The sequence below is a fragment of the Dioscorea cayenensis genome, chromosome 14 (assembly GCF_009730915.1).
Source record: "Dioscorea cayenensis subsp. rotundata cultivar TDr96_F1 chromosome 14, TDr96_F1_v2_PseudoChromosome.rev07_lg8_w22 25.fasta, whole genome shotgun sequence".
Lineage (NCBI taxonomy): Eukaryota > Viridiplantae > Streptophyta > Magnoliopsida > Dioscoreales > Dioscoreaceae > Dioscorea > Dioscorea cayenensis.
The window spans coordinates 9,307,994-9,325,313 of NC_052484.1; the positions used below are offsets into that span (position 1 = coordinate 9,307,994).

The 17,320-nt window shown below is 28.5% G+C and overlaps 1 long non-coding RNA gene across 1 annotated transcript; it reads left to right on the forward strand.

Moving 5' to 3' along the window:
• Nucleotides 1–13,071: 13,071 nt before the first annotated feature.
• Nucleotides 13,072–16,243, forward strand: LOC120275405. The gene is made up of 5 exons (XR_005541101.1): nucleotides 13,072–13,178; nucleotides 13,546–13,660; nucleotides 15,425–15,522; nucleotides 15,732–15,770; nucleotides 15,854–16,243. It is a non-coding gene; the product is annotated as an uncharacterized LOC120275405 (long non-coding RNA).
• The last annotated feature ends 1,077 nt before the right edge of the window (nucleotides 16,244–17,320 follow it).

Here is a 17,320-nt window from a genome sequence, read left to right on the forward strand (position 1 = left end):
ATGAAGAGTTGTGAAAGGTTCTTCAGAGATATTTTGGTTTTTCTCGTAAGAACAATGTGTCGTTTACGGTGTGTAAATACATAAGATGAAGTGAAACTGGAAATGAAACTTGGCAAGCAACTCACTGTAAAAAAAATTAAAAAAAAAAAAAAGTTTCTTTGACATGACAGAGATGGAGAGATGGTGTCAGTTTTTCTCATTAAACTGACGCTTGAGTGTCATTGGGAACCTAAAAACGAAAAAAAAGTAAGATTTGCAATTAATGGAAGCATATCCTTCAATATATTAGTATTAGGCTATTAGCATTTGCATGAACCTTTATTAGTATTTTCCCATTAATTTAAAGAATTTTTTTATAGCTTTCCTTCTTGTATTATTAAATCATTTTTAATTTAAACAGTGCGATGTCATCCTTATATATATATATATATATATCGGCATGACCAGTCCACAGGGTTTTAATATTTTTCAAATAATAAATTATAAATTTTGATTTTAAAATATAACAAAAAAATCTTTAAAAGAATATAAAAAAAAATGGGGTTGCTTATAATTTTTTTAACAGACGATTACCATGTTATTTTTTTATAGGTTAGTAGATGTAGGACTAAATATGGATTATATGTCTTATTTATCATTTATAATATTTAATAAAAAAATTTTATAGACTAGTCGATATAGGACTAAATATGAATAACACGATGTATTTATCATTTATAATATTTAGTAAAATATTTTACACATTAGTCAATGTGAGACTAAATATGAATAACATGTCTTATTTATTATTTATAATATTTAATAAAAAATAAATATCAGCAAACAATTTAATGGTTGGCTAGGCTAATGGTGTTATAAGAGCGTGGTCTTGGATTTTTTTTCAAAACCTCAAATAAAATTTATAAAAATAAAAAATATTCAAGTTAATTTTAAATAAGTCGTAATAATTAAAAAAATTTATAGTTATAATTTATTTATTTATTCTTAAATACTCATTATTTAATGGTTTTTTTACAATGTTTTTAAAAACTATATAGGATTAAATTGAATTTTCTTTTAAAATCATAGATTGGATTAAAATGGATTACTTCACGTGAGGCCCGTGAGGGAATTGAAGAGATGTTAGTAAATGAGAATTTATTTTTCAATTAAAAATTTAAATATGGAAATGATAATATAGTAAATTTTTAAAACATTAATTGGTTTTATAATGAGACAACTATTATCATTATCTCATAATGAAATAAAATATATTTTTAAATTATGATGGATAAAAATTTTTTATTGAAAGAATTTTTTATATATTAATTAGAGTAAAAATTTTCTTATTAATTTAATAAAATTTTAAATTAATTATTTATTAATAATTATTTTAGAGGATATTATAATTTTTAATTAATAACATGTTTAAAAATATACATGATTTTAGAAATTATTTAAAAAATATACGTAAAAATATTGAAGAAAAAATTATGATTTTAAATTCATATGTTTATATTATTACACACCATTGAAATCATATCACTTTGTATAATAATTTTTTTTTATATAAATAATATGGTATAAATTTAATTTGTTTAAAATAATATCTAGTCGTATTATAAATAAAAACAAGATGAGAAGCAACAATCACTTGTAGTTGAGTTGGCTTGAATTGTGAATCTCACAAGAGGTTGCAAGTCTAATTCCTCCTATGTTCATCATTATTGTTAAAGTCTTATAATAATTAATTTAGAAAAAAAATAAAAACAAAAAATAAAACCAGATTGGCGGAGTAACAAGTTGGCGGCACTGGGTGGGTTCATGCCCCCATCTATATGAGGCAAGGACGTTGACTTGTAACACCATATAAGCAAGCAAGCTTTGTGTTTTTCTTTTCCATAGGCTGATAGGCATGTTTATAGGTGAGCTCTGTCTTTTTCTTTTTAATAGGCATGTTTATAGGCCTATTGGTGAAGAACTCAGTGGTTAGAGCTAAGTGCACTTACACCAATAATAGGGGCAAGCTTGCCTCCTACAGTGACCGAGCTCGCACCAACATTGGCTCGAGGTGCGCTTATCCTTTGCACACTGGGTGGGTCCATCCTTTCTTCTAAAAATTTTAATTTTTTAAATTACCTTTAAACATTTGTGCTTGTTTCCACTAGTGCCCTTTGGAAGAAATGAAATATTGTGAGAACATTTTATCCAAAAAAAAAATTGTGGGAATATAGAAAAAGTTTTGAAGGTAATTTAAGAAATTAAAATTTTTGGAGGATTGTGGTGTTACTTCTATTACAAATTTAGGTAACGAAATTTCATTAATCATCTTTATTTTATTGTTTAAAACAAAAAATATATTTTATACAAATTTTCAATTAAAATTTAACTATAATATATAAAAATATATATAACTAAATATTAAAATTGTCCATTTTTTGCTATGCAATTATATATCCATGTATATTACCTTTTATAAGTTTTGAGATGCTGTTAGAATTTTTTTGGCATAATTTCGAAAAAAAAAATAAAATGGGTTTTATACAATATTGTATAAAATAAATCAAATCAAAATATATCTTGTTTCGCTTGGAATAATAATTACCAAATAGAATTTAGTTTTATACATGCAGTTTTGTATATTTAATAAAATGATTAAAATAATATATGCTGAATTATAGCTCAAATATAAATTATTGAGTATACAAATTGAATTTCAATTTTTATTTGTGACTAATATTTTTTAAAATTTTGATACAGATAATTAAGCTTGCTTTCTTCAATCACATGATTTATGAATTTTCTATTCAAATAATTAATTTTAAAAAAATCATTTGAAATATAGATCTTGGTTTTCAATCTGATGGTAGCCTATTTTGATCTATTTTAATCCCATATTTTTTTTTCTTCTTTTATTAGGCTTTCCTTTTTTATCATTTTGTGTACTTATCAGGAAATGAACCAAAAAAGACTTATGCACCACTAAAAATACAAGCATTTCGTACATATCACTTTGTCTTAGGGGAGGAGCCACATATCAAATTGTGGGGTCAAATGACCCCACAATGATTTTTAAAAAATTATTATAAATGTATTCGGAAAAATTGTTAAATTGACCCCATTAAATTAAATAATTGGTGGTCAATATACAGTATTAAAAAAAAAATTATAAAAAAATATGTGAGTTATTATATAAATATTAAAAATTTAAAACCACATGTATTTTCATATCTATATTTTTGGCTTTGTGTATAAAAAAACTTTATAAAACATAAAACTATATCTCTCTTTTTTAATAAATCAGTGGTTTATCCATTTTATTCAAAGATAAAAAAAAATCACTTTATATCCTCTTCATTCTCAATATTTTTGAGTTATTTCTTAATATTTTGTCTAATCTGTCGAAGATACCATCAGAATCTTAGTCTTTTTTTTAATTAAAAAATTAAACTCTTAAGAAGCAATATTTTTTTCCTCTTCACCTTTCAAGTTATATTAAAAAATCTGATTAAGCTCTAAAGATTAGTTTTTATTTTTCAATTATTTGAGATAAATTTTTAAATATAAATTTTTAATGAGATTTTTTCTTTTTGATTTTTTTATTTGTAATTTTTATATTTTATAACTATAATTATATATGTATATATGCTTTTTTTTTAATTATAAGTAATAATATTATACTTATATATCGACCCCATTTAAATAATTGTCTAGCTCCACCAAGTTTTACACCATTTGGTTAGAAAATAAAGTGATGATTATGTACGTAAAATTATATGAACTCCTTGGCTCTCATCCATAAAATTATTAAATATTATTATTATCATCAAATTTTTACATATAATACATCAATCTATTAAATAATAATATAATTATTAAAACTTGTGTTTGTGGATGTATGAGATTCACTTGTCCGATAAAAATATAGTGGAAGTGATCGGTTGGGCGGAGGAAGAGGCCCCCCCCTTCCGGGAGGCCCTCTCTCTCTCTCTCTCTCTCTCTCTCTCTCTCTCTCTCTCTCTTGATTTTATTTTATTTTTTATTTTAATTTGATATGATTTTTCTCCCTCTCTTTAAATATTTTATTTTTTTTAATCTCTCTCTAGAGTTTTTTATTTTTATTTTAAAAAATCAAATTTTATACAAATTAATCCAAGATCTAATTTTATACAAATTCATCCTTATCATCTAAACATAATAACTTTTTAAAAATATATTTACAAAAATTTATTATATTTTATAAATTACTTTATCTATCTAGTATATTTTATAAAAACAATCTATGTTTTAGTTTTTGATTTTTACAAATTAATTTATATTTTAAATAGAGTTTTTGAAAAAAATTTATTTTTGAAAAACTGATTTTTATAATTTAAATTATAAATTAATTTATAAATAAATTTTAAAAATATAAAAAAATTATTAATTAATTTTTTTTTTCAATTCGCCCCCCTACTTTATAGTTTCTGGCTCCGCCACTGCCTGTGAGCCTGTATTTGTTACAATTTTGCATTGGAGGCTTCACTATGATCGTTCCATTGATCTCATAGATGTGTAATAGCTCAAGGAAGTGGTCTAGTACTTCTGTTTGTAGAGAACCATGTAAGCGCCGCTTTTGTTTGAATGTGATATTATTATTGACTAGCTATATCCATGCGGTTGATAATGTCTTTTTGTAGATGTCCTCCATCCCTTTCCAAATATTATAATTTTACATATAGCAAAATGAAACTATTCAAATATAAATATTATCATTTATTATTAACGTCATCCAGATTTTAGTTGCACTTGCATGTTCGTTACTTTAATTTTTTGAATAATTGCAATTCTCATTCGGCCCTAGGCATAAGCGACCAAGGCATATGCTAGGGCACCATAATTCATATATATATATATATATATTTAAAAAATATATTTAATATTTTCATTTAATATTATCCTATATTTATATATTTATTTGAAGATTTTAATTCTTTTTTCAACTGTAAAATATCTAACAAATTTGACATGAGCATCTTGTAATTTTTCAGAGCCTCACAATTGATTTTTTAAATTATATTTTAAACTTTTATTTACTATCATCCTATAATCCTATCTATATAATTATCTCGAAAATTTAAAGTTTTTTTTAAACTATAACACTTACTTTATTATAATATCATTGTGAAATAAAAATTTTTTATGGTCTCACAATTCATGTTTTCTTTTTTAAAAAATTATATTTAAAATTTTTATTTATTATGATCCTATAATTCTATCCATATAATTATTTTGAAAATTTTAAGTATTTTTAAACTATAACACTTGTTATAGGCTACACAAATTTGTAGGGCCTCACAATGTTTTCAATTTTAAAAAAATTATATTTAGAATTTTTATTTATGTTCCTATCCACATAATTATAATTTTAATTATTTTTTAAAACTCTAAAATTTATCATATTTAATTTATTGATTTATAATAATTTTTATTTATATTTTTATTATATAATTTAGTATTTGATAAAAATAATTAAAAAACACTCATTATGATTTTTCTTAAGGCCCGATTTTCTGTAAGCTAGGCTCTGATTTTTTGTGCAAATAAAGGCATGTAGGTATCTAGCTGGAACATATAAAGCACATACTAACAAATTTCCATGCACCGTTTTAGGATAACATCACAATTGTTATTCATGTTTTTAGTATAGCTTCATAGGATTTTGACCACTTCAAGAAAATGCTTATGGACTTCACAATTTTATATATGGAATGTTAATTATGAGTGTCTTAATAATAATAAGGAAAATGTGACTATGTGTCATATCCCAACCCTAGTCAGGCATGTGGTAATCGCCACGACAACTATGGGAGGGCTATATTTCACCCCACACCTGAGTCACCGCAAGACTTAATCATCCTGATTCACAATTTCACTAAGGGCTTGCTTGGATGGAGGTATAAAAATGTTTCATAATGTAAAGTATGGTAATGGAAGGTAAAAGGAAATTTTAAACCCTTTCTTTCTTGGGACAAGCTAAGGTAAATGAAGGTTTTGAAACCTTATTGTGTTTGGTTTGAAAGTAATTGGAGGTAAGGTTATATAGTAATACTCTTAAATTACCCCTAAAATAAAAAACAGAAGTTGTAACTTTATTTATAATTACATGAAACTTATACATGGTTCTTTTCATTGTTTACATAAATCTCTCCATTAATTATTATTGTATTAATTAATAATAACATTAATTAATATAATAATTCTAATTAATATAATTAACTGATATAATAATATTAAGTAATTAATTAAATAATATAATAATATTAATTAATATAATAATATTATATTATTAATATTATATTATTAATTAATCAAATATCTTTGAATTTTGTAAATGAGTATGGGCATTTTGGTTAATAAAAAAGTATTGGCACCCAAAACCTCCACAACCCTCCGATTTGGAGGGTTGAGAAATGAGAGAAAAGTAGAGGTTTTAAAACCTCCATCAACCCCTCTTAACCCTTACCTCCCCTAAAACCTCCCTACCCAAACATGGGTTTTTAAAAACCCTTCCCTTACCTTACCTCCAAATACCTCCATCCAAGCAAACCCTAAGATGATTATAAACTCCACAATAAAGATAGATCAAAGCTCCCCCACACACTATAAGAAATCTAATCTATTAACTTCAAAACATGTCACTCATCAAAACATTTATTTTGCATTATAATACACAGTGTAAACATCTACTAGATGTTATTAACAAGAAGCTAACATTAGCATGAATGCATGATTTTACATTTTATTTATTATTCAATAAAACAAAATATTTTTATTATTAACTTTTTTATTATATATTATTATCAATCATGGTAGATAGGAATCAAAGTTGGACCCAATTCACTAACATTTTTATAAAGAAGATATTTCAGCTAGCAACATTATTTTGGTATGTTTTTGGGCTATTTTGTGTCCTTATAGTAATTGGCATCACACTAGTATGTTACCTATTTTTCATACATATAGTCGTCAACATATGAGAGATATAGAGTTAATTCTAGTTTCCTCGCATAGAGGAGTTGATGATATAGAGGAGATAGGCCAGGCGGAGTGCACTAATATGCATTGAGTCATATCATGGGAGTGATGATATTCACACACTATCTTAGAGCCTATGTTTTTCATGAGTTGCATCATTGAGTGGCTTACACAGAGTACGAGTTGCCCTTTTATATCGGAGAGTGCCTTAGTGTGCTTGTCATTGTTGATGATATTTACTAGGGGTGAGAAAAAAAATTCAGATCCGATACCCGATTTTTTGACCCGAATTTTGCGGGTATCTGATCCAAAAACCTGATTGGGTGCCCAATCTGAATTTTTATAATGAAAATTGGATCAGATATGGGTCGGTAGAAAACAAAAACTGGGTACCAGAATCCGGTTCAGTTTTAAAAGTAAAAAAATCTAAATTCCTAATCTAATCCCTTTAAAGAGTTATATTTATGTATATATAAAAATCTAAATACCTCATCTAATCAATTTAACATATGTATATATATAAATTCCTAATCTAATCCGTTTAAAGAGTAATATTTAGGTATATATAAAAATCTAAATACCTCATTTAATCAATTTAACATACATACTTACATATATATATATATATATATAATCCAATTCCCTAATCCAAAAAGTCATATTTCTTTTCTTTTAATTTATCTCTTACAGTTCTCATTTCCTTGCGTCTTCTCTTCTCTCTAACCTTTATTATTGATGAGACGTTTGATGCTTAAAACGGATCAGGTAGATAGTTTTGCTCACCACTAATAATTACATATAAATATTTATATTGGGCTTGTATTTGTAAACATTGGACTTGATTGTATCTATACATATTAGACATCATCATTAAAAAATACTTACTTATATTCTGTTAATACGTATATTTATATGTAAATAGAATTTTTATGGTGGCTTGTCCACATTATCAATATATATCAATAAATATTTGAATACTATTGTTATAACAAACTCTTTTATTAATTAAATTAGCTACAGTTAACCTCTAAACCCAGGTATTGCTTTAGTGACCATGCCCAACTTGTCAAACTTTTTTTCTTTAATTGGGAGTATTGTTTATCGACATTTGTCAATTAAATGGTTTTCAAAATGCATCAAATATTTAAATCATGAGCTTAATCAATAGACGTAATAAATTCATAATAAATGAAGTCATTTAAGATGTATTAATAAATGGGTAACAAGATCATAACTATACAATGAATATGTAATTAAGAGACATTCATTTGAAAACAATATATAGAATTCTAGGAGACACAAGGATCTTCAAAAGGAGTTTTTGTTGCAATTTTTTGTGCTAATTCTTCTTTTTCTTGGCAATGGAAGAGTGTATTTCAGAAAACAATATAGAATATGAGAGGTAATTTGGTTTTTTAATAAAATTTCTACCAAGACCATTAAGGTAAGGAGGTTTCTAAATCATTTTTTCTCCAAATATGATGGTTGTGCATTTATTTTTCGTTGTTTATGTGAAAGCAAAAGGAAATTCTATTTGATATAAATTAGACTTCTTTGTTGTTCTATATATAATATTTTGTGATCTATTACCTATATATTCTTCTTAATATATTTTGTTATTATAAGTTCTAGGATTTATCCTGGTTATTTGCATTAGCATTTGTTATTTCTTCACTATTTCATAATTTGGAAATGCAAATGGATTCTTTTATTTTATTTGAATCTTTCTATATTTCAGTTAATTACATCTCCCACCCTTTTGGAAACCTAATTGGTCACATAAGGGAATTAAAAAATAGAGATTGAAATATCTAGTTTCATCACATTTTTGTGAGAGGACAATTCTTGTGTAGACTTGCCAAATTTGCATGGTACTAAAGTAGCCACTGAGATTTTTTTTTTCCCTTTTCTTGATGTTTCAAGTGTGAGTTTCTAGAGGTTTTACTAGTTATTAGTTAACATTTAACCATTGTTTTTCTTAAAAAAGCATAAAACAAAACATTAAAAAAAACAACAACAAAACAACAAAAAAAAAACTCATGAAGTTTCTTTTATTTAAACCATTAAGGAAAAAGCATAAATATACTTAATATTTCCCCAGCCATCTAATTGGTCTTTCCTTATCCATATTTTTTATTTTACTTATGGTAGTAAAGGGTGGTTTTTTAAAATAATTATCTTTATTGGTGATTTATATTTGGTTTGTAATACAATAATTTTTTTATATAATGCTTACAAACATGACTATTTATTGTTTAGGACAAACATGGAGAAATATTTCATTGTATCAACATGTGTGAATAACTTGCTTTTGATCATCCTTTTCTTAAAAATCATATCATTCAGGTTAAATTATCTCAATCCTTTTTTATAATATTTTAAATTTAATTAATTTATTAATACCGTTGAACAATTTTCTAAAATTGAAGGCATTGATATTAAATATAATTCAATCATTGGATCGAATGTTAATTGCACTGAAAAAAGTTCAAAACAATGATGATCATTATATTTATTGTTATAATAATTATTTGTAAATTTTTTCATTCATGGATTATCGAATCATCAATTTTTATTTGCTTTATTAATGTCTAAATATCTTATTTGAAATTTTTTGAGTAAGACTTTGTTACTACTTGTGCACAGATAAGTTATATGTTTCCAAAAGAAATATTTGATGAAGCTCTAAAAAGTAAAAGATTGTTTAAAATTGGTCAATATACAAAATGTCCACATGGAATAGTTCTTGTACGACACCATCAACAAGGTTATTTTCAAACTAGGGCGACATTTACCTCAGTTTTGAGATTTATATATACAAGGCCACCAAAAGCGCATGTAAATATTTATAACTACATTTTAATAGTGATTCTCAGGATGTAATGGTATCAACAAATAATATAAAATATAAATATCATAGACAAATCTATTCCAAAAGAACCAAAGGGCTTATAGCCCAATAGCATTGGTCCCACTACTAAAGATGTGTGTGAGACTTTTAAGTGTTTCAAGTTCAAGTATTGTTGGATGTAGTGGTATTAATGGATCCTCAGTTATAGGTTCGAGCTTGCAACTGTACCTTGTGTCGCCCGGTGAAAGCACACGAGCTTGCAACTCACACTGTCATTCACTTAAGTTGTGAATGAATGAAGGTAGCGTTTGGATGGTGGAATGCAGATGTGAATGGGAATGAAAACTTTAGAGAAGGGGATATGAATGAAAACTTTGGGGAGAGGAATGAAAATGAAAATTTTGTTTGGTTGATGGGAAAATTTATTGGGAATGTAAAAAGTTAGAAGAGAATATATGAGAAGATTATTTTTATACCCTTAATTTAAAAATAATATTTATATATGACATATGGGTTTATTTTTAATATTTAAATTAACTATATGCACTATAATAATGTATTAAATTATGTAATATTCATTCAATCTTATTTCATAATTACTTACTTAAAAGGTTTTTTTAAATGATTTATTTAATAATAATTTTTGCAGTTAATCAATAGGTAACTAATTAATTTTCTTTGTTTTTAAACATTTTAAATATCATTATTAATTATAATTATTTAAATAAAATATATTTAATTTTGTGTCATGCATTTGAAATAAATATATATTTAATACCATTATTATCTATTTATTATCCATTAATTTTTTTTAATATTAATATTATATATAGGGAAGGGTAAAATGGGCATTTCATGTCCATTACCCCCTTCCCCCTTCATTCCTCCCAATTTTGGAGGAATAACATCATCCCATGGAGGATAATCATAACCACCAAATGGGTATACATTAGGAAAAACATAAATTCTATTCTAAAGTGGAATGATTGATGTCATTCAAACAAGTTGAAAAGCTTTAACCATTGCCTTTTATAAACAATTCTTACACCAACCCAGCGGCCGTCACTTTTAATAACTTTAATTTATTTTAATTTTTTCAATGGGTACGTTGATTTGTACTATTGTTTGAGCAAATGGATTAAGTTAAAGTTAATGGTTTTGAGTGGAGTTGGTAGCCAATGTTTTTTACTAATAGAATCTAAGGGGCCGTTTGGTTCCCGGATTGGGAATGGAAAGGAGTGAAGGAGTAATGAAAAGGAGGAGGAGTGGAGAGGGATTGGGAATGAAGGATGTGTTTGGTTGGTAAGGTATAAGAGGGTAGTTCATTGGGAATGGGAAAAGTAAAAGAAGAAAATATGGTAAAATGACCTTTATAACCTTGATAGAAATAAATAACAATATATATAACATATTAAAGTAAAAAAAATATTTGAATCAATTGTTATTTATAATTAAATTTATTTATTTATTTCTTTATTATTTGAAACAATTGTTATTTTAAATATTTGTTAGTATTATGATTAAATTTTTATTAATTATTATTTAATTATGATTTGTATGTGATAACTATTTTTTAAAATATTAAATTTACTTTATTATTACAAATGGATATTTAATTTTAATAACTCATTAGATAAAATAAATATTATAAAATGATAAAATAACTTTTAACTTTTATACGCTTATGTAAATAAATATAATTATATATATAATAATTAATTTTTTAAGTGACAACTATTTTAAAAAATATTAAAATATTAAAATGATTTCAATATTATAAATAAATATTTAATTTTTAATAGCTCATTGGGATCATTAATTATTTATTAATTATCGTGTTAATCATATATCAAAAATTAAGGAGCTTTTTTTATAAAACTTAAATTGCTAATTATAAACTTTCATTTTTTTAAAAAAAAATTTTTATACTTTGACGTTAATAATTGAATGTTAAAAAAATGAATGTAAAAAAATTAAATTAAAAAAATGGTAAAAATAGGATACATGGTTTTCAATGCAAGGGCAAAAAGTGTCATTTTTATCTCCAAGGCATCATAAAGGAATGAAGAATCCTCTCAAATTTGAGGGGATTGTGATTACCAATGACTACATGATTTTTACTCCTTCCCCATGCTCTCTCACTCCCATGCATGTACAACCAAACAAAGGGTTGGACTCATTGATGACTCATTCCCATTCCAAGCATGTCAACCAAACACCCCCTAACTACCTAGAAGAACTCTTCGAGTAGGAATGGGGGTGGGGCGGGCGCGGGAATAGGATCCCCGTCCCCCATCCCCGCTCTCCGCGGGCTGATTCCCGTTAAAATTCCCTCAGGGAAAAAAATCCTCCCCCGCTCACTCCCCCGCGGGGATCTCCGCCCCACCGGGAATCCCCGTCCGGCCCAAAACATTAATATAAAATTTTTCTATAAATAACTATAATATTTCTAATGCGATTTATATTACTACATGCTAAAGATGCTTATATACTAATTGAAAAATAAAAAAATATAATGTATGATGAAAAAAAATCTGATCAAAAACTGGATATTTAAATAAAAAAATATAATGCTTTATATGTAGAACATACTGGATATTTGAATAAAAAAATCTAGACAAATTACAATTACCTAATTATCCAATTCATTTAAATTAAATAAATAATTAGTTTTTATGAATATTAGAAATTTGAAAATTAGAAGTTTGAATTTTAATTTTGTAGATATATTATATAATAATTTTATTAAAATAATTTAAGATTTTATTAAATAAATAAGTTGTATGAAATAATTGTGAGTTTCATAATAATAACTAAAAATATTAACAAATAAATATTTATTGATTATATATATAATATTATGTTAATGTTGAAATAATCTTTAATAAATATATTAAAAATATATAATATATTCTTTTGGGGAATCCTGCGGGGAGCGGGGAGACCATTCCCCGCTCCCCGCCCCGCGGGGGATGTTTCAAGGAATCCCCGCCTCGTCCCACCCCCATTCCTCTCTTCGAGCATATATTTTTTTTGTTGCGGTTGCTTATCCGGCTTATAAAAAAAAAGAAAAAAAAAAGTTTATCCTTGTATTGATTTTTTTTTAAAATACAAGTACAAAACTGACTAATATAGTAAATAGAAAAATAAAAACTCAATTTACAAAAGTAGTTTATATTTTTACAAACAAGATATAACAAATGGTAGCTGGTAAGATTCTCTTTTGAAAACAAAGAACCCAACTTTGAGAAAATTAGAAGCTTGCTCTTCGCGGTGTGATTTTGATCGATTTGGGTCTTAGCAACAACAAGATGGCCCCCGCTCTGCTCAAGTAATGCTCAAAACCCTAATTTTTATGAGAAATTTCTTGCAAATGCTTTGGTTTTGATTTTTTTAGCTTTGGATCTATTTTTCAAAGTAATTTCAATGACTTGTTCTTGCCATTACGTCAGGATCTCTGTGTCAATTTGTATAAACTGTTAATTTGTGATCTTGATATTTGCCTGTCCAAATGTCACCTTTGGTTTGTTGAATCACGATCACGACTGAGTTCTCAGAGCTCACTGTTTATATAATTGAAAGATCCCATAAAAAATGTGGTTTTTTTTCCCTCCTGGCTGTGAATTTCTAGTGCTTTAGGATATTCTCTCTGGCTTTTAGTAGGGTCTGTTCAAGTATTCTGCATCAATTTTTTTCAGAATGGATGTCTTCCATGCCATAAAACAATGCAAATTGCTTAGGCTGTGTTCTCTGCAAAGTGGAAAGCAGCTGGCTGAAAGTCCTTGATGTTCTATTCTCGCCTTTAGAGTTCTGGTATGCTAACTGCTCTGCAATATTGAATTTTCCTGAAATGTGATTTGCTTACTTGTTTGTGCACCATAGTCTTGGTTTGACCATGGAGGCTACAGGTTTTTATGAAAATGATTTGGATTTGCTTGAAAATTGTTAAAGTGAAACTATATTTACTTGAGTCTTGGAAATGCTACAAGTAGTATTAGGTTACCAGTTTTGTGGTTCTTTTGATCTTGGGCAAAATCAACCGTTTATATGCATGATGTGCTTTGTTGGTTATATCTCAAGTTGTTGAACCACAAAACTCAGATGACATATCTCTGCTCATATTAAAGTCTCTAGGATTCTCACTCTTTTGAAATTATTTATATTTTTTGGATGGTGAATATAGTAAAGTGCTCAGAGGAGGATTTTGTTCCATAAAGAAGAAAACTATCATAGACTTAAGGCTTTGTTGATTTACCATCTATGCTGCTTTGTTTCTTGTAGAGTGTATGACCAAATGCCTGAACCTTGCTGGGTTATTTCCATGGGTAATTGTGCAAACGGTGGTGGGTACTACCACTACTCATGGAGATGGCAAAAACCGAATCGATCCGCTCAACGAGCAGGCGGTTTATTTTTGAATATTAGGGAATAGGGCGGGCGGGTCGGGTCTAGTTTTACCTCGCTCCGCCCGCCCCGCCCCGGCCCGCCCCGTTAAAAAATTTGCATATATACCCCTATATATTAATATACATATAAGGGGTTTTATAAAAAATTCCCTAGCTAAATTGGTTGTATATAAATTGTACCATTTTTTATTTAATGTAGTATTGTATGTTTTATAATTATTGATGTAAATGAATTAAAAATAATGAAAGCTTTTATATTTTTTATCTCAACTCTTGTAAAAGCGGGGCGGGCACAGGGCAAGATATGTGGCCCGTCCCGCCCCATTGCCATCCCTAACTACTCATACTGTTTGGAAGAGTATCTTGCATTGTTAAGTTCATTACCCCAGAATCCTATTCCTTTCAAAGCAAACAGGTCTTCTTTGTAAATTGTTTGTTGTTTGTTTAGTCAGTATTATGTAGGAGGCTGTATAATTTACTATGTAGCACAATATTTACTGTAATCCTAACTCCACCTTTTGCATGATGACTAACTAGGAGAATTGTCTTGTATAAACACTCATGAATATAGTTCTTCATCTTCTTTCATTTCTCACTTTCTTGGAGATTTAACATGTCAAGTAACCTATAGTGGTAATCTTACTTGTCTCTTGTGTTTCTTTCTTGTGGTTGAGAGGAAATTGCTTAGAACCGTCTCTCTTTTATTTTTTTTCCCATTTGCTTATGTGCAATCTTAATTTGCATTTTGAGGAACACATGATTGAGTTTTCCAGTTATGCCTGATGAGATCTCTGTTGTTGAGAAGGTGGCTCAACACTTTGGTAAAGCAACCTACTTTTATCTATGTTGTCATAAACACTACATTGGTTCTTTTAACCTGCAAATCATTGAATACCTTAGTGCTGAAGATTATGTGACAAAGTTTAGTGGAGTCTAGTGCCAATTCTCGTACTGTATTCAATGTAATCAGTAGGGAGTCTTGATTAGTAATCTGTTTATTTCCCATACTGTTAGCATGGTATTAAACGGGGCCATCATCTGGACGAAATCTTAATGGTGCGCTTTAACAGGACTATCTCCCCACCACATTCTGTAGAATAATTAATGTAAGTGCAACTTCATTATCACTACTATTTAATGAATGATTACACTTTGCAACCTTTTGCTGCAGTGGCTCTAACACCCTGTGAGATAACTCCAGGCTGAAGAATCTTCTGGTTCATCTTCTAAGGGATGATTAGGCAGCACTAAAGTTAACATATTGACCATGTGAGATTCTTCCCAGTTCTCATGACTGTTCTCATCTCTCACAATGATGCTCTACATTTTTTTTTTCTTTTTATATATCAGTGATATCCATGAATTGTTTTCTTTTTTTTTATATTAACCCATATAAATCCTATAGTCAATCTTTTTTTTTTTTTAAACAGTGTTTTAATTTCCAGATAAACTGTTTGATAGGCTTATGTTTTCTGCAGATTCACATCAAAATACCAATTCAATATTGAGGTTTGCAGGTTCTCACAACACATCTATGGCCACCTTTTTTTTTTCATGTCTTTAAATGTGGCTTTGCTTTGATGGTTTTCTTTGCTTTCAGCAATTAGGTGACCGCAAACTTATCAGTCATGGTGATGCCGATACTGATGTTGATGTGATAATATGTGCCATAAAAAGGAATATGGCGCACATTGAAAGGATTGAAGCTGTGGGGGGCTTGAATTATTGTGTCAATTCAGTATTTTAACCTCTAGCAATGTCTGCGGGGAGTCCACAGCAATCAAGCAGTGAACATAAAGCTGCGAATGAGGAATGTTAATGCCAGCAAGAAGTTATCTCTTGTTATCTAACTTCTTTGGTTTTTCTCTAATTGCTGAACTGCATCCTAATTCTCAGTCTCTGAACTAAATCTTTTATCTCAATGTTTAAATACTCTTTTCAGGTTCTGAAAATGATTGAACAAAGTCTCTGCATCCATATCCAGATTTTTGGTAGTTTAGGAGTCATCTTGGGTTTATTTTGATAAATTTTTGGGAATTTCACCTGTCAAGAACCATTCTTGACGGATTTTGCTCGATCGGATTTTGCTCGATCTGCAACTGGAAAAATTCAATCCCAGCTAGTATCTTTGGAATAATATTTTTGAGTTTTGGTGGTTCGTTTGATTTGGGTTGCAAAACTGGCAGTTTTTTCGTTTTTTGGTTTGTGGGTTTTCACTGTTCTTTTTGGGCAAGAGATCATGAGATCTTAGGAGTTCTTGTCTTGTTGTAGTGGCTTGGTTGTTGGATGGTTGGAGAGGGTTGGACTGAGCTCAAGTTCAGGCTTTTTGATGGCACTGACATCAGTCCTAACAAGTAGTGGTGAGCACGGGCTAGTTAACCGGCCTGGCGGGCCTGACCTGTCGGGTTGCGGTTCACCGGCCCATCGACCTGGACCCGGCCTGGCTGGGTGTAGAACGCAAGGCCGGATTGGCTCGTCGGACCCGGCGGGTCAGGGTCACAGGAAGCCAGGTCCGGAACCGGTCTGGTTTCCATGTTGACCCGGCGGGTCAACCCGGCAGATTGGGCCCGGAGGGCCGGGCCAGGTTGGCCCGCCCGATAAAAAAATTAAAAAATCTAAAAAATCCAAAAAATTAAAAAAATAAAAATAAAAAAATTTAGAAAATTTTCTAGAAAAGAAATAAATCAATTAAGAGCCCAAGAATTAAGACCCCAAGTTTTCAAATAATAAGAGATGTTCCAAGTTGAAATTGGGAATTAATGAAATTAAAAAAAGAATAAGAGTAGGATTTGGGAAATATTGAAATTAAGATAAAGAGTTGGGGAAGGATGATAATTAATTACTAAAAATTCAGAAAATATAGAAAAATTTAAATTACACTAAATTTGAAAATAAATGGCTTGCACTTAATTCGTTTACGTGTCGAATCAAATTACCTACGTATCCTCCTGGGTGTGAGAGAAATCAAAGCTCACGTAGTTCTCTTACCTTGTGTAACCGGTCACCCACTTACCTAATCGGTAACATCTAGGTCTTGGTCGGACTTAATGATTGTTGTTGTTGAGCC